Raw genomic sequence first — 19,589 nt, forward strand, 5'->3', positions numbered from 1 at the left:
CCTCCTACATATGGCGAGAACATTTACCACATTCTATTGTTTCCAATTACAACAATGTAGGGCAGCTATCTCAGGTCTCTAGCCGATTTGGTTAATTAACCCAATTCCTTTCTGAGTTCTCCAAGCTCGCTTTACGCCTGTTTGTCTGAAAATGCAACAGGTATTCGATTCAGTTGCTTTACATTTGCAAATTCTCACGCTACCGAGACTTCCATAAATGTATCATTCCGTAGGTAATATTGCTCCCTGTCAATGTGAAATAATTTAATTAGAAGAATTATTAGAATATCTTACAAGTAGCAAAGATGTATGCACTCTACCTGATGATACGTGGCAACAGCGGTCAACACCAGATAGGATTTCAGTACGATCTGAGATCGGCCACAGGTGCTTTGCTACCCCTAAGGATTAGGATGGAACACCTCAATAAATGTCTTACCCTTACGCCTTTAGGATATTTTTGTAGTTATTGCACAATGCCTTTGAAGTCAAACCAAAAAGTGTAACCACCTTATCACATTATGTTTCATCTTGTATTTTTTTTAAGTCAATAATAGCAGCAAAATATGACTGATTTATGACTGAAAATATGACTCATGACACGTCTATAAAAAACCCTTACAAAACAATAGAATAATTCGACAGCCTACTTGAATAGCGCGAAGTGTTCTCAGCCATTATTAATGATATCAACGACGCTCAGACATAACAAATAGATTACAAAAAGATACTGATGAGCATATAAAATGCATCAAAGTAATGGACTACTCCAAGATAAATGAAGCTGTATTAGGAGTAAGGCGGTGAGATCAGGTGTTTCTTTTATCATAAAACAGTGTGTGGGCGTTTGACTTTTCATATTTTTCGCAAGACGTGCTTATTAATGCAGTTGGTTTACATTATTAGAATGAAAGCCTTAAAACGACGACCCGAGACGACCCGCGAAGACCCTTTAACGACCCGCGTGGCGGAGCGGTCACCATACCGGTCTGACGCGCATAGGGTCCCCGGTCTGATCCCCGGCCAAACGGAAGTTTAAGTGATGAATTTGCGTTTCTGTTTCTGGGTCTGGGTGTTTGTCTCTGTGTCCAAAGCATCCGCGATACTGAGAATCCTAGTGTGGAGCTGTGAGTGTATAAAAGTGTGTGTGTGTTTTTTGTAAATAAAGCTTTGGTATGCGTTGGCACCACTACTACAACATTTTTGGCTATAATAGGAATGAAAAGTACAATAGCTGCAGCTCTCTGGTTCTGATTTATAAATATGAGACATTCAATGTAATCCTTAGTTTTGAGGGACTTTTAAATGTTCGTGGGCATTCACTAATTAATATTAAGTAGACTGCAAGGTTATTTGCTACTATTAAATAAAAACGTTTTGGAGAAACTCGTAGAATCAGGCTGTGCTTAAATTGTTATAATTAGAAATCCTTTATCTTTCTTCATTAAAATTATTGTCATTATGTATCAGACTATTTCTTCTTCTATCAGCCTTTGTGTTAAGCAAATACATAGAAACAGGGTACCTTATTTGACATAATTCTTAATTAATTAATAAGGACATATCATATCATAATTAAGTTTGTAAGAGGATTAAAAATATAAATTTAATTCCATTGGACTACCTGCTTAAATTCTAGTTAGATTCAAATTAGCACAGAAGCACTAATTGAAAGAAAAATGTCTACCATTCAATAAATTCGTAACTGTTAATACTGACTTCCATTTATTTGTTCAAAATATCCGCAGCAAACAATATAATTACGATTCGTTTTGGCGTAAATGCTTACCGTAAGTCTGAAAAACATTACTTTCGTTTTTCTATATCCCTAAGGTATCAACAACAATATTTACTTTGAAAACGTATGTACACGCAGATCCATGTGGCAGTTAGTTAAAAGAGATCGTATATTCGACAATTCGCAAAGTTGCTATTTTTATGGGGCTACACATAAAAATTACGTTTTTAGTAACATTGCTTCATTTGTCAATAAAGTCAAGTTAATGTTTACTCGTATAAAAAATAGCAATATAATATGTAAAATACACTGTAGATAGTGTATTACATATGTGGGTTCGCTCATAATTAGATACTAAACATAGACACGAGTACTGCTGTGGCGTGCGGTAGTGGTGCGCAGCTGGCGACATCTAGTTAGCTGTCAGTTGATCTGGCACGTCACTCTTAGTGTGGACGCCGTGCTGGGTAGGACAGGTAGTGGACCGATTTGTATTATATTTATGAAATGAAATGAAATGAAATATTTATTTGCGGTAATAGTGGTACAATAAGATGCTCACAATAGTTGGTAGGAATCTCACAATCAGCCATGTCATGGCATGCAAATTGTTATGGCAAGTTATATCTAAGTAATATTGATTATTTCTAATGTAAGTATGTATTGTTAATGAAAATAATGAAATTGTATCTACTTAATCAATAAAATAATAACATGTCCCCTTAAAATATAACAAAACAAAAACATCTAATAATAACATAAATCAAAAAAATAATAATATAATAATAAATCTAATAATAACATGTCCTTTATACTAACCGAACCAGTACATACACCTTTAACTATAACGATCAATAACACATATGTTTAATTTATCTTATTTTGTTATTTCATAAGAGTATTTTGCCTTGATCTCTAAAAATTACTGTAATACTGATCAAACCAATAAATTTAACTGACCGACGTGTTTTTATAGAAGTCTGGAAAGTAGCCTATTTCACATTGTTTTTAAAATCGGCTTAGGAAAGTCCTGGCTTAACGCACATACCTGTATTGTACCCAAACTCAACTTACCGGCTTAACGGCTGCTATTACATGATAACAAAAGAGTGTTACAACTAAGCGTGACTTCTGAAATGCGGAAAGGCTCAAAATAAATTTATAATCACTAGCAGTCCAATGACCGGCTGTGTTCTGTTTACTAAATCATAAATCGTTTTGATATACAACACCACTAAGCTATAAAGACTTCTTCTTACGGAGCAATAAGAAAACCGTGTCGTGCAGGAGTCCGGGGTTCGATTCTGCGCTGAGCAAAGATATCGTGATAATTAGTATCTAAATGCATTATTTTCAGATTTTGTATGTAATTTAATATATCCAAAGCATCGAAAGTTGGTCTACAATATAACTTGCAATTAGCAACTGTTTTCAATATAGATAAATATCATTTCATGAAATCATCGAAAATGGAATTTAACTGCAACATATCCGATCTCATGAAAATAAAATAAGTTCTACGGAGGTGCTAAATTAATAGAGAATCTCAGATAGAAAAGCAATTTACTGGATAACATTGAACTATTTTTTCTTACAGCTTCTATTGAATGAAAGTAAGTGGAAAAAATATAAGAAATTCCATTCTTTGAAGGCTTTTCGGTAATTGGGTTAGATTGGGTTAACCCTAAAAACTCTATGTATATTATTACGTTGTAACTTCTGTTATAACATTGTTTATTATTGTAACAACTCACTTTTGAAGGTTATGTTATTTTGCTTAAATTATAAAGTACCAAAACATATGTGTTATGTTACTGGGTTACCTGTAGTACGTTTTACCTGTAATGTCTTTGGCCTCTTAGGCAATCAATTGGTAAACTTGCCGTACCCAATAGTAGATAATAAATTGATTGCAATTAATAAAGTAATATTACGACTATTTATAAAAATATGTAAGTTCAAGAATAATGCTACGACTGACGAAAGGCATGGATTATAAAGATATTGTTTTTTACACGAATAGAGCTGTTAAATGCAATGTAATTAAAACTGTCAAATCAAAAATATTTAGTTACTGAATGTCCGAAAAAATTACACTTAATTTTATTCCATTCCAAAGAATTATACATTTCAAAAATTTACAATACGTGTTTGAGGCATTAAAAATATTTAAGTAAAGCTTTTGTATTGAAATTAAATATTAGGTTTCAAAGCTTTGAAATATGAGAAATGCTTTTGTCATGGCTAAACTGTACAAAGCGTTTCAACCACGCCGTGTGAAGCCTTGATTTTAAATGAAATGGAAGGTTTCATAAAATTAAAGAACTTCAGTAATGTTATTTCGACAAGTATCACTAGGCAGTGATAGCCTAGTGGTTAAATAAACTTAGCCCTTTCGAACTAGGGGTCCGAGAATCAAATTTCAGGCATGTACCTTTTTTTTTTTTTTTCTCGAGGGGGAAACCTTCAAAAGGTACCCGACGACGTGGGAGCGACGCCGGGTTATGTGGGATTTTTACCGCACTAAAACCCCCCCGGTGGCCGTCCTCAACGCTTGTTGGAGAACTCCGGGATCTCCAACGGAACACAACCGGAGCCCTCCAAGCGCGATGCCCAACGGGCTCTACCCTGGGGAGCAGTCTTCGCTCCTCCCACACCATGTATGTTTACGACGGTATGCGACCACACATACCGCCGTCCTTCCCGGGGTCGCTTGCTGGACGGTTCGAGCTCCCACTCTTGCCGTCCGCAACCCCGGAAGCCCCCTTTTAGTCGCCTCCTACGACAGGCAGGGGATACCGTAGCCCTATTCTAGTCCCGGAACTACAGGGACATGATATTTTCAAAGTTATGTGCGTATAGAAGTCTGTAAAGTAATTAAGTATCACTTGCTAAACGGTGAAGGAAAATATCGTGAGGAAACCTGCATATCTGAGAGATTAATAAAAAAAATCTCAAATGTATGTGTAGCATATCAATACGCATTTGGCCAGCGCGGTGGACTATGGCCTTATCCTTCTCACTATGAAAAGAGATCTGTAACCAGCAGTGGGTTGATGATGAAGTATCACTAACAAAAAACTCATTCAGGTTGAAACACATTCAACTACATGGCGTTCTCATTTCAGATGACCTCATGTGCTTCACATCCGCTCCACATATGAGTGCGAAGATAAACTTTTGCATAACATCTCCTTACGCAAATTGAACCGTGTGTGCATTCTTGCGTAACGCCTACGTGGTGCCATTGCACAAAATACCAACACGCGACATATTCGCTACAATAAACCTCAATCTGTATATTTCCGTTTATGCCAAATGTTACTTCACTAAGATAAAGATCATATAATGTCAACCTGAGATAACAATGGAAAGACGGAAAGAGTCTTTGATTCATTTATAAAGTTGGAACGCCTTATTTAGGTTTTCCTAATCGCAGTCCTCACTCCAGGACAAAACAGCGTTATACTGCGTCTTTATTGAAAATATAGGCGTGTCCTTGACAGTTCTTAGAGTCCTGGCATCTTAAAGCTTTTTGAAATAGTTTAATAGAGACTAGTATTTTTTATTAAATAGAAAACAAGCAAAAGTAAATGGCTAATGTGTCCCACAGACATCAACAACAGACAAGATTAGAGACCTCACATATGCGCCCCTAAAGACTAAATTGGAACGCTTCAAACATGTATGTCACCATTACCACACCTTTCGAATTGAAACACGACAACACTTAATGCTGCTAGTATTAGGTAGAAATAAATTTGGCGATGTTGTCACATAAAGGGCTCTATGAACTTTTAACTGACTTATACATAAATGATACTTCATTGAATCTGTTTTTTTTTGTTCCGTAAAATGACGATGAATGGGTTCCCTAGATAGCTATAAAACCGACAGTAATTATACTTCATAAAACGTAATTCTGCCTTAAGTAGAAAAGTCACTCTGTGAAATTCTAATTAACTGAGTTTTCAACTTTAAGAGCACCATAAATCATAGGGACTAACTTCTCGACGCACCATGGCTATTATAAAAGCAAGCAAAAGTAGTAGACATACCTAGTAATAATTCTAGCGTTCAACGTTAGATTACAATTTTTAGGGTTCCGTACCTAAAGGGTACTAAGCCTCCGGTTTCTGTCCGTCTTTCCGTCTGTCTGTCACACCTCCAGACACGTAATAGATAGCCACTTGATGTTTTTACAGAATACATGTAACGGTGTGCTGCTAAAACAACAAATACTGAAAATAGCTTGAGAATTAATAGAGGTCGCCATACAAGAAAGCCCTATTTTTTGCTTTTTCTATTGAAATGTATCGATATCGATAATGATCGTAACAAATACTAAAAATAAAAAAATAAATGAAAATATGCTCATATTTGCCATCACAGAAATTACAGAAAAACTACTTGCGAACCACTATTTGCGAACATTACAGAAAAAATATTAAAAGGCTTGGCCTTAATGGCTAATGATATGTATTACTAATTGCGAAGAACATTATAACAAAACAAAAATAAAAATATCTACAGTGTCTCCAAGCGATATATTTTAGGATTATTTCAACGTTTTCTTGTTTTGCTAAATACGGCAATAAATACAAGCACAAAACTAAGAACTACTCGGGAAAAATAGGAACAATGTCATTATCCAAGCAACAAACCCAACAAGAACGATAAAAGTAACTCGACTTTCTTAATAGACAATTCATATACCAATATAAGAGCGTTAAATATAATTCCACGGCTGAATATACAATGTGCCGTGCATGACGTCAATTCATTTACGTAACATGATTCCTCATTACGTGATATGAAATACTTTTAGTATATACCTGTTAATTATTAAGCCTTTATTTCAATATTTTACGTTAACCTGATTCGGGGTAACTGGATATTTGAGACATAGATTTAATCCAGTTTAGTATAATTTGGTATGCAATTTTAAAATGAAGTGCCAAAAAAGCATAAAAAAAATTTTCAATGCTTTTTGTATGGACGTATCTTGGAAATAATTGACGTATTTTGACGAGATGTTTACATAAATCTAGAAGTTTTACAGGTAGTATAGACTTTATTTTAGCTCTAATGTATTCAAAATGCTTGAACGACAAAACGCTGAACGGTAGCTATTCAGCACATTCATATCGTAAAATTATATTATCAATTTCCCGATGCCATAGTACGGCGGTAATTAATCTTTAGAACCTATTATACTCGCGGTATTCAATTGCAATAAATATGTGAGCTTGTATTATTTGCGCAATAAAAATGTCTCAATGTCTTAGGAAACGATTGTCGATACTGCTCTAGTTTGCATACTTCATAACAATACCTTTAAAGGCGGCTTTAGCCAATGCTTATTGGTACCAATAAGGTGTTTAAGTGTTACTTAGACTGTACTTCGACTAATTCTAATAACTATTTTCAATGTCATTTGTCTGGCGCATTACAAAATAATTTAAAGAGAAAGTTGATTAAATTTTGCAACCTCAAAATTGCACTTAAAATGCATTTAAAAGCAAAAGTTAGCACTCAACTTCGACCTCAGTACCTAGGATTAAGAAATATATTTTTGTAAAATAATAATTACCTACTTACAACGTAAAATATCGTATTTTTCACCCTTAGTAATCTGAGGCAAATATACTTATAAAGATTATCCAGCTTAAAACTTAGTGTTATTAATGCATCAGTAGTCAATTCTAAGTGGCACTCGCGTTCTATTTGAGGTTGTTTATTTATTTATAGATGTTCAGGTGGCAGTGCCATTTTGATATCAACTTGACTAGATACCTATTTTATTTCTGCGTTATAAAATCATTTTATGATCATCATCATCGACCGTATAATCCCATAGTTGGGCACGGATCTTAGAATGACAAGGGTTACTATAGTAACTACACCTCGCTGATCAATTGCGGATTTGTAAACTCACATATCTTTACATTTCTTCACAATATTGTCCTTAACATTTAAGGTATATTTCTAAAATGCCATTCCTAATATACACATAACTTACGAATGTACAGGCCTGAAATCTCTAATCTCCAAAAAAGACGATCAATTCATATCACTTGGTAAACCGAACAATAATACTGATTAACTATACATATGGTTCTTAAGGCTATACACAGTTCTCACATTAAGTACACAATATCGGTGTTCCGCCTTAGCGTAAACATGTAAGTCAAGGTTTCAGAGGTCATTGTTTGCTTGGAAACAATCGGCGTATTGTCTATAAGGGTTTTATTAAACCTTATCACTTGGAAAGCTGGTATATCATTAAGGTTTTTGTTAACAATGACAAAGCGATATCATCATACTAAGACATTAATGAGACCTAAAGGTTCCGACTGACGTATCGGTTACCATTGCGCAAGGTGTATGAGTTCCCAGGTTCTAATCCAGAGCCTGTTATAAAAATACTGTAAAAACTTGTTTACTATGGCATTATACTTAATAAAGCGCAAAACTGTATTATATAAGCCCTATGGGATGTTGATCACAGAGTATTACTATAACACCGTAAAGTATTAAATTGAAACCTCCTATATGCTTAAGCATACTTTAATATGCCTTTTAAACCGGAACATATTCAATTTAATTATTTCCCACGATGAAGGTCTTTAGTATGAAACATAATACAATGCACAACATATTTTTATTTTATTTCGAAATATGATAATTCGCGCATAGTATTTTTAAAAGCATTTTTTGTAAATATTTTTTTAAATGCAAAAAGCGTGTACTTGATTTTAATTAAACAAATGCAAAAAGTGTAATTGTACATTTAATATCAATTGCACAATAAAAGCATTTAAATTAATTGCACAATGCAATCGCTGGACTCAAAATGTGTAAAAAACTGTAGATTACTTTATCGGAGCAAGCATTCACTACATTGTTGTCAGCACAATAGTGCCAACAAAAGCCTTTTAATTAGGGTCGGTATCAAAAGTGAAAAATGAATAAGGGTATTTTTTAAAAGGATCTTCCTGAACTTTTATATGCTAAATGGTAGTCAGTAGGAAATTCTAATTAGTTTCCTGGGAGGTAACTAGTACAAGGTTTTGATTATTTACAATGATTTTTATGTCCCAATGGCACTGATCACTGCCTACAACTCTATAGACTCTAGTTGAGATTGTCCTCATTACAGAAGAAGAATTAGAAATATCAAACAATCTAATTACTTTTTATAAATTTCTCATTGTTTTATTTTCAAATAATATTTTATTAAATTCACTATACTTTAATTAACTGTATTATTTTTTTAAAAAGTACAAACGACATGTTTTAATTTGTATTAGAATTACACCATTCAAAATACTGTTCAAAAGTAAATTGTTCATTAGAAATATTACTTAAAAATGGGACAAAGAATACAATAAAATAGAGTGGCAACCCTAAGTTTAAACGGTCGCGATCGTGGGGACACAAAGGTCGCCTTTCACGGAACCCACGACACGACCCACGCTGAGGCCTTTGTTATGCTATACTCACACTGACTTGACTTCTAATTGGGGCACTTATATTATTTAAAAGAACATAGCATAAACAAAATATATGCATTATAACCGTAGGAAGTTCTAGGTATTAAGATCTAGTAACTTTGCTATTAAAATCTTCTTCCGCAACCCACATTAAAGTAGAATGGTGGAGTATTTCTCTTGGCTTAAAATTGTAGGGTAGGTTATATCTGTATCCAGAAAAATAAATTATAATGTGAATATTAAAAAGAACTACTTCCATACTTTGTGTTCTCTTGAAAAAATAAAAAGAAATTCCACCAAAAAAACTAAAATCTAGAATAGATCATTTGACTGGGTTGTTGAAGATTAACAATCCTAATGGAGTTTTAGTTTTGAATAACTCGAAAGGAATCAGCCGCAAGCGCTTGCGACGCTTCCACACGTTGGTGCGTTTGTAAATATTTGCAGTTTGCAGCACTTGCTTGACGAATGCTGAATCCACACAGCATTCCATCCATTCAACATTCGTAACGTATCGTACCGCACCGCATTTATGCGACCGCTATACCAGGATCATCAAAAATAAGAAAAGGTATCACGAGAGCTCACCCCAAACGGAGAATACCTAAGCCAGGGGATTGATTGATTGATATTCAATTTACTTTTTATTCCTGCTTGCGTCGTTTTCCTCAATGCTAAGCGTGACCTCTATTTGTCATGTAATTTTCTTCCAAATCCTGTTTTTCGATCAACTTCTTTTAGCTACATCTAAATATTTTAGTACAAAAATAATAAATTGTGTTTTATGAATTTATAGAAATTGCAAAACATACAGATAATACCAATCCAGTTTGATTCACATCGATTAAGTTTACTCGTACTCGTATAAGGACCTGAAGGTTAAAATGTTTTTATCTCCTGTCTCAATTTAATACCTAGTAAGTTAATTTTAATTAATATATTCGCCATACGCTCATAATCTTGTGATACTGCCTTGAGAAACCGATCATCTTTAGTCATGAAATTATTAGTTCCCACCTTATTCGTTCGTTGTGGAATACTTCGGTGGAACTTACACACTTACGTCATAGTCGAGGAAAATGCTAGTTATGTGTAATTTATGACACGACCTAAGTGAACGCACTAACAGTTTTTGTGCCTTAGGCAATACGTTAGGTCGGGTTAGATGATCTTTATAAACATGTCTAAATTACATAGGTTACGATCGGTAAGATTATTAACGTTGATGATATGTTGTACGTAGATTATAGTGAAAGATTTGCACTCATGTGTGCCCCATAAATGTTTTTTTTAATCTGTTTTATAATACAGAATTATCAAACAAGCATGATATTACATAACTGGGTGTCACACATGGAATTCTATAATCAACTCCAGATACGATTGGGGTCCTACCTGAGATCGGACATACATGCTACCTAAACGCCCTTTGGTACGCCTGGTAAAGATTACTCAATTATCTCAAACTTCAAACTAGAACACAGCAGTGCTTAACACTGTAAAGCACAAATGTATAAAATGTATATAAATTTCTGGGAAATCGTTTGTAAATGAGGTTACGTGAGTGATCAAAGAACATGTGAAGAATTAAAGCGTAAAGATTTGATACAGTACATTTATCTCCTTCCGCAAGAGATATGCTTCGTCTTCCATATGCTTCATATAACACGTGAACCGTTATATGGGTCGAAAGTACTATATATGTTCGTTATGATATTTTACTCCATGGTAAATTAAAAAGGCCCACAATGTAAAAATAAAGCTGTAGTAAAAATTAAGCAAGTTAAACCCGATTGTTAAAATAAATTCCACGTCAATCCCTAAATCTAGGATAATCCAACGACCTCATATGTTAAAATCCGTTAAGCCATTTAGGCTGTAGGTTCGTACTTATAAATATTTACAAAAGTAAAGTCCGAGTAAAACTGCTAGTCCGCTCTGAATATAGAAATAAATCGCGTCGCCATAGCAAATTGTATGACTACCTGCTCGCAACAACTTCAGAGCAGACTAGCAGTTTGGCGCGAACTATATATGCGCTCGAAAATCTTCGAATTACCCTCCGCTGTCTGTAGAAAATAGACTAGCAGACTTTTCATTGATGATAAAGTACTCAACTCGTTTTCTAGTATTTCCTGTATCGTGGGTGCCACGGAAACACAAAGGTGAATACACAATTACCCAGACTCAGGACAGATATGCAAATTCATCTTTCAGATGCATGTCCTGCCGCGGATCGAACCTGGAACCATTTGCACGTCAGACCGGTATGGTAATCGCTTCGCCACGCGGGTAAGATGCCTCTCCTTGTTAAAAAAAGGTAAAAATGTATTAAACTTAAAACACATAACATATTCTTATAGAAAACAAAACGGAGCCTTTTGTTGTGAGAATATAATATGTTCTATAAAGCGTCTAGAATAACAATAAGCCAATAAAATTGCGGCAACTGTTGAAGAAAAAAAGATCGTAAATTTTATCTCTCAAACGTGTCATGTTAGACGCAGAAGTGTCCCTAGAAGTAAAAAATAAGTAAAAAGGGTTTCCCTATTTGAGGGTAAGAGGGACAAACCCGATTTTCGGCGTGTTTTTTCTTTGTCGTTCCCTGACTTAATGATACCTAGAATTATTTATTAGAACTAGTGTCAGTGGAAATTTGACCATCTGAAACATGAAAATGATTTAAAGATTTTTGTACTATTTCTACTTTCTAACTGGGCCCTTGTACAGGATAAAATACAAGTTGATACTACATAAAGTTTGTAAATAGGTACCAAATACTTTGTTACTCAAAATCTATAAAACGATCGATTGACAAAAGGAAAATATATTGAATTATTTTGTCTTTATCCGTTTATATAATTTTAAATCTTACTCTACTCTGACACAAATTAAACAATGGATACCATAAAACTCGAGTATCATAAAACGCGTATATAGAATTCTGTAAATGTTATGAATAATTAAAAACATGTATGATATGAACCGACGCTAGGGTAAAGCAAATAGTTCAAAACATGTTATATATGAAAAGAAAACTCATTTCGGGCACTTGCTATTACAAGATACAAAAGTAAATTGAAGTGATTACACGAAATAACTTTATTCGCTGTGCTACGCGGCTACCTCTAGTATTTAAATTTGCATAACTTTATGATAATAATAGAATTGTATATGAAACAAAACGCCTACAACAATTTCGATATTAATCTCGTATTAAGAAAATGTGGAAGTATAACATATCATATTTTCGTTACAGATTTTTTTTGTTTTCACGATGTTTCATTTTTGTACCTATGGTTCTTTTTCATTTTATCTCTGTCCACAAAGACACTACCCTACTGTAAAATGTGTGAAAAGCCAGTGCAATAACCATTCCTTACCAGTTTACTTACAGGAATAACATTAATAGTAAAAAATAAACTTAATTGCCTCTTAAAACTTATATCTGATTTGGCACTAATCAAAGCCTGGCACACGCAGAAATAACACGAGTGTCCTCGCGGCGCGGCGTCCGCGACCGTCGGTCCTTCTACCGGGCTTACGCGAAATTTCTTTTTTAATAATGCAAATGTCCGTAAAGTGGTTGCTTTGTTTTAACGTAAGTATTATTTCCTCTAAAAACGGAAGAGAATATTATTTCCAAGTGGCCGAACTTAAATAGTCGGGTTTCGATATAGTCCCGAATAAGAATGAGCCTATTTCACGGTCCTTTTTTCTTTCATGTCACGGACAAGTCGCCTTAATATTCTATTTGTTAAGCTTCTGTTTGATTAGGATAATAGTGGTTTCTTTTTCTGTGCCTATTTTACGCTTGGAGAGTTTCTGTTGTCTGTCAGACTAGACATCGTTTTTATAATACAACTGAAAGATAAGGACTCTTTACCGTATTCGCTGGCGTGAGGCCCTTCAAGAATATTTTAAGTTTACAAATTGTTCTTTGTTACTCAACTAGTAAAAATAAGGAACCCAGCTGCTTAAAAATAAACAACTGAAAAGGAAACTTGTGTAGCCTAGATAACTCTCACAATTTAGACAAATTCAAAGAGACCTAATAGGTGCCAAAGAATCAGAATATCATACATTATCCTGAAAACATTAACCTTAGTTTTGGGTAAAAATAGTAAAAAGCATAACTACAAAAAGATACATTACAAATAGTGTACTTTAAATTAAGTATTTTATTGCGAACAGTTTTTGCTACAAAAGTACAATAATTTCTTGATTTCCTTTCAGCAATAAAAATTGAGAATTGAAAGAACATATTCGATTAATTTTAGATGCTTCTATTATTTTCTTTGCAATGTTGTATTGAATGAAAAATGTCGTCGCGTAGAAACAAATAAATTATAAAGACATCACCGTTGATAAAAATCTTTTCCAGTGAACCGTGAAAATGGTATTGTAATGATTCAGTCGCTTCAGTCGATACAGAGATAAGACTTCGAAACACAACATTGTGACATGAAGTAAATTATCTTCACAAACATTGAATACCTATTTCTTGTTTTGTTCGTTTTATTTTAAAACCACATTTATTCAATGTTTATGTATTTTTATCTTGTCTGTTTACAAAAGAGGCCAACGAGCACGTAGTCCACTTGATGGCCGAATAGCCGTCTATGAATATGTATAACCCACACACTTAAAGGCAAAAACACGGTACAAATAATCCGACGAGCATGCAGTCCACCTAATGGTTAGTGGTTACTACCGCCCATAGACATCTGTAATCAACCTCAGATAAGATTAGTTTCCTACCTGAGCTCGGCCACAGACGCGCCGCTACCCATAAGGACTAAGCTGGAATGCCTCGGAAAAGTAAGTCTCCCTTACCACGCCCTTCAAACCAAGCAGCGCTTAACATTGCTGTTATTAGGCAGAAATTGGTGTGGCGATGGTGCCGCCGACGTCGAACTACAGAGGGTTGTATCCCCTTCAATATATGTTTGAACTATAGTACCGTGTGAATCCAATACACTGTAACTACATGACACTAATTTTAAGAAACTAGCGCAAAAATGTTTTTATCTGTTTTTTACAGATTACTCCAAAATGTACTTTGAAAAGTATTTATTGTTAGGTATCAAACTAAAGGTAATTTTATAAGTTATCCAGCCCAGTAAGTGTCATACACAAATATAATATACACAGCAAATAATTGACAATAACTTGTATTGCCATAATACTCGTCAGAAGCGAATGAATAAATTGTTACGACAATACACTGTATTTACGAATTACAGTATATTGAATTTATAAAACGGGGCCTAGAAATATATCATAGGAAGTTACAGTCGGATTTTTATTAAAAGGAGCACATCATATGTATTGAAAAATAAAATATCGAGTTTATTAGTAGGTACACAGTTGTATATTTTTCAAAAAAGTTAAACATATTACTAACTTACAAAATGTACCCTACATTATTCAATAAAACAACTATAAAAAAAAACATTTTAATTGTTAAGGCAACAAACTGAATCAGTCTCACAGTTTCGTATAGGAACTTGAAAATACGTAGAAAACTTAACACTTAATCCTTCTAAATAAACAAAATAAATAAAATAAACTCTTTTGACTGTTATAGCAACAAAATAATTGTTTATGTAAGAACTCTAAAATAGCTAAAATTAAATAATAAGACAGTTTAGCACTATGAAGGTACGTAATTAAAAAACAAAATTAATATAGCGACAGGAAAACATTGGAAAATTATAGAAGTAATAATCAATTTATTATTTTAGTAAATATTAATAGTTTGGTTAATTGTTGAGTTCGTCAAGGTCCGGCTCTGATGATATCACCAGATTTTCATAAAATACTGATCTTGTTGGAGGCATAGACTTGCACAGTTGTAATAATTCTCTTTTCTTTATTTCACTTATGCCCCTGGGTTCACTTTCTCTTGGTAATGAATGGAATAGATCGGTTTTGCAATTTGCAATTTCTAATGAAAGGTTTTGTGCATCCTTTCTTTTCAAGAAATGTATTTCTTTAAATTCTCCATCATAATCATTCTTAGCAAACATAGAAACATGCCCCCTTCTAAATTGAATAACTTTCAGGTTTTGGATATTAAAACCTTTGGGGAATGCTGGCTTCGAATCATTTGAAAAGACTATCATATCTTTATGAGTAAGTACAGCCACTTCCATGTTTTTTCGCGACGTCTTTATGTTGTGTACAAAATCGTCGAAGTCGTAAATTTCTGCAGTCTTTTTAAATTTTTTTGTGATAGCTGCATGTACAGTGTCTGCAGCCATGAAGGTGTGACCACTCTCAAAATACTCTAACGTCACTGTATCAATTTCTGTCATATTATCATTGATTAATCGTACTAACGCCGAGATAAGAACTTTGTTTTTATTCTGTGCGTTGCAGTTGTCAAGAAAAAAATAAACATGTTTTTGATCACGACAGTAATTTCTCAGAAAAAAAACATAGGTTGTAGCCACATTGTATGCCACTTTCACCTTCGTGCCAAAGAATACAAACTGCAGTTTTGTTTTTTCCTGGGGGGACAAAAGTTTCGTTAAAAAGCACGAGTTTGCGTGAAAAATAAAACTCTTTAGTTGTTAGCAATGGCATCTGTATGGCTTTTTGCATATCTACTGTGTAAACTGACTCCTTCTTTCCGCTCTTTTCGCACCGTTCTTCGACCAAATGTAAGTCTCTTCTCGATTTCCTTTTGTTCTCTAAGTGCTGAGCCCAATCAATACAGTCATCACAATTACAAGGAAGTGGCATCAACTTATGCGCCAATTCGTAATTTTTACATTTTGTACATAAGTCATGCACTGGCTCTGCAGTAGAAATGTTCATTTCTTTAATCATTTTATGGAAATGAGACCAACTACACTGGTCCATAGATTCTTCTTCACAATAATTTTTAAAATCTTGGAAAATAGAGGAAAATGTAACCCCTATTGGCAGATAACGACGATTAGGTGCATGTTGGATATTGTAGTGAGAATAAATAGGCTTGTATTTCAAGATAAAGTTCTTCATTTTTTCTTGATACGACGCGGAAAATGCTGTTGAAGATGGGTGACGCCCTCGAGGATCTGGCGCAGCTCCTATTTTTGGATCTAAATTTTGAGATGTGGTGTTTGCTTTCAAAACCGCTTGAACTGCTTCGTCATTTGTATAACCCAATGTGCTGAGGAAAAACTTTTTACACACAATTTTTTCATCAAGCCTCCAGACTAAAGTGTTACGTCTTCTCGAGTTAGGACCAGCAGTTTTGAGAGCAGTTGGTAACTTTTCCACCTGTCTAGACAAGAAATCGCGACGTCGTTGTCTGTCCATATTCCAAAACTGTTCATGTATTGCTTCTCTTTTTAACTCATCTATGTGTTTAGTACATAACTTAACACAGTTACTGCAAGGTGGTTTTATTGGGTGCTTATTTTTCTGAAATGCTAGAATGTCTGTAGGGTTTCTCAATCTTTTTACCTTCTTTTTTGGGTGTATAAGGTCTAATTCGTCATGAATGTCAATTTTATTTATTAAAAATGTAATTGGTTCTCTAGGTGGTGGTGTATCTTGCCTATGGTCTATGTTTGTGACAGGAACATCATCAAAACTTACTTGCAGTACTGAATGGCTGGCTGAATTCAATTTATTGGGATCCGACGTTGAGGCTTGCAAGCAATCATCCTGCGGCATTGAAGACGTAACGACATCTAAAAGTGTGTAGTTCCCTTCACCTATTTCTTCACACAAATTGTATTCAGACTGACTTAATGGTATCAAAGGACTGATAACATGACAGTCCATACTTGTATCCATTAGCTGAGACGCCATTGTAGCACAATTAGTATTGTTATAATGTTGCAAATTGTTTTGGGATAACTTTATCAGCAGTTTATTACGGTAACCACTCATTATTATAACTTATAGCACACATTAATTCACCAATTACTACGTAAACAAATGAAAAGTTTCAATCACGACACGGCGTCGAAACAATGATATTAACAGCTGATCCTCGTTCCCGGCCGTCGCCCGTTCGTTCTCTGCCTAATCATCCAATAACCATTAAGATCGCGCCGGTTCTCGCTCCTGATTGGCGCACCCGCAACGCGCGAGCAAGCGTTCTCTGCTTTGACAAAACACTGTAACTTGCAACGCGCGAAAATTATTTTGGCAGTACACCGTATTTTAAGTTGCCGTGTTTTGTTATATCCCTTTACACCCGAAGATTTTTTTTCGCAATTTCCGAATCAAAACGTTTATTACGGCTTTTTATATAGCTTAAGGGATCCACAAAAAATACTAAAAAAAATCCAGAGTTTATACGTAATCCAGAAATCGACCCGCACGATCGTGAGTCTCCGGTGGGAACTGTCACACTCACGATCGTGAAAATTGCAAAAAAAATTAGTTTTTTATCAAAAATTATTAGAAGATTAAAACAATTTGGAGATATTTAACATCACTGTCTTTATTTTCATTAGTCTTTATAAAAAATCTGTCTTGGCAATTAAACCTAAACTACGTAATTCTATGAAAATCAACATTCTTCTTTCTTCCGTTATTGCCTCCGTCTTAAATCCAGGTCTCCAAGGCGTAGGTATTCTTGGCTAGGGAATACATCCAATGATAATGCAGATGGAGAAAACTTTAGCCATATCTATTGCAATTAAATTAAGTTTTCGACCGGTTCTTCTTAGATAATATAAATTTGTGCATCTGGTTACATATCAAGAGCCTCATAATTAAAATATTAAGAAAAATATTTCTTTGGAAACTTTACTGGAGATGTTGGTAGGGATGTGTAGACCTTTTCAAGACAGAAAACGTATTCTTTTCCAAGCTATTTTTCAATGTGTTGGACGTGAAGATGCTCGGCGACGAGAAATTTCTAGGGATGATTTTAAAGTAGATGGTTGAGGTTCAGGCTCAAGTTCCAGATCCAATTCTAGGTCAGTTTCTATTTGAGGGTCTGCATGTGCTTCTGGATCTGTTTCAGGGAACAATTATTCAAATTGAAACTCTTCTAATCTATTTGGTTGAAGCTCTTCACTTTCATGAAGATCTTCAATGTCCGATACATTTCTCCTCACCCCGCACTGGCAAGATCTGATCGTCATTTAAATGTACCCCTAAAATTGAAACAAACAAAATTGATATTGACGAAACTTACACATAACTGGTAATAGCAATAAAAGCATTTTCATCAAACGTTATTCTGCACCAACAACCGTAGGCACACGATCGTAACAGTTGAAATTTGCAACCTAATTGTATCTAAATTGCAAGTTAATCGAATAAACTACTAAATTCCACGTATTTAGTGTTCTTTTAGCTTTCAAATTAGCTATAATTAATAATAGATACTAAACATTTAATACCAAAAATAATTATATACCTGTGACAGTGCGCGGGTCGAAAAAATCTGCCATCTTTGGACGAGTCCCTAGCACAACTGACCGCCTGGACCCCGCTCACTTAGCCGGTAGCACGTGCGATACTCTCCTCACGATCGATCGGCATCGGTTGCGTTTCGAAAAATAAGAAGCTATCACGTGGGATTTTTTTTAAAGTGAAACTCACGCTCATATCATCTCGGGTGTAAAGGGATATTATAACTGTATTTTGAAATAAATACAGTGTGTTTAGCGTAGTCGTATCTCAGAACATTCCATACAAAGTAAAAAATATATGAATGTGGTACGATAAAACAGGCTAAAGGAAATCGAATGGGCTTTGTTAACCAAAAACACTGTATCTTAAGATACAGTGTATTGGATTTACACGGTACTATACTGGTTTACCTTTCAAATAATTTAGTTTGATTAAGTTTTAATTAATACTACTACTATTATTTCGGAATAAGTATATATTATCTTTTTAAAGTGTTGTGGGTTATTCTCGTCTGATATTAAATTTAAACACAATTAAAATTCCCGGTATAATTATAACATTATTTGAAATGTTTTGACTATCTCTAGAGGTTTTCAATGTCACGGTAGCAGCCACAACAAGAGTTATTGGAGTGAAGCCGATCTTAATTACATAATTGCTTTATAATTCCGCTCGGTGATTCAAACCAAATAAAGTTTCTTAATATTGAAAAATATATTTAATTAAGGTTAATGTTAACTACATTCGTAATGTCGTAATATTACTTTATTAATCGGTAACGAGTTAAAAATAAAAAATAGTTAGATATGTTTAAACATTAATTATAGGTTGCGAGATGTCGATTGCAAGTAAGTCAAGTATAACGAATCTACGTCAAAACAAAAATAGTACAGATGGAGAAAAAACTGGGTATAAGTATAAGTTGAACCATAATCAGAACTAACTAATTTCAAAAGCCTAAACCACCAAAAGTCGACGCAAGA

The 19,589-nt window shown here is 34.4% G+C and overlaps 1 protein-coding gene and 1 long non-coding RNA gene across 3 annotated transcripts in view; both read right to left on the reverse strand.

The window, feature by feature from the left end:
• The window catches only part of LOC140758027 (peroxidase-like), a 105,091-nt gene that overhangs the window by 39,941 nt on the left and 45,561 nt on the right, over positions 1-19,589 (reverse strand). The gene's annotated exons all lie outside the window — the stretch shown is intronic.
• LOC140758026 (uncharacterized) lies at positions 17,664-18,821 on the reverse strand. The gene is made up of 2 exons (XR_012104043.1): positions 18,611-18,821; positions 17,664-18,344 (listed from the first exon to the last, which is right to left on the reverse strand). It is a non-coding gene; the product is annotated as an uncharacterized LOC140758026 (long non-coding RNA).

Source organism: Epargyreus clarus, unplaced genomic scaffold (genome assembly GCF_041222505.1).
Source record: "Epargyreus clarus isolate Ecla_fem2 unplaced genomic scaffold, WU_Ecla_fem_2.2 ptg000005l, whole genome shotgun sequence".
Lineage (NCBI taxonomy): Eukaryota > Metazoa > Arthropoda > Insecta > Lepidoptera > Hesperiidae > Epargyreus > Epargyreus clarus.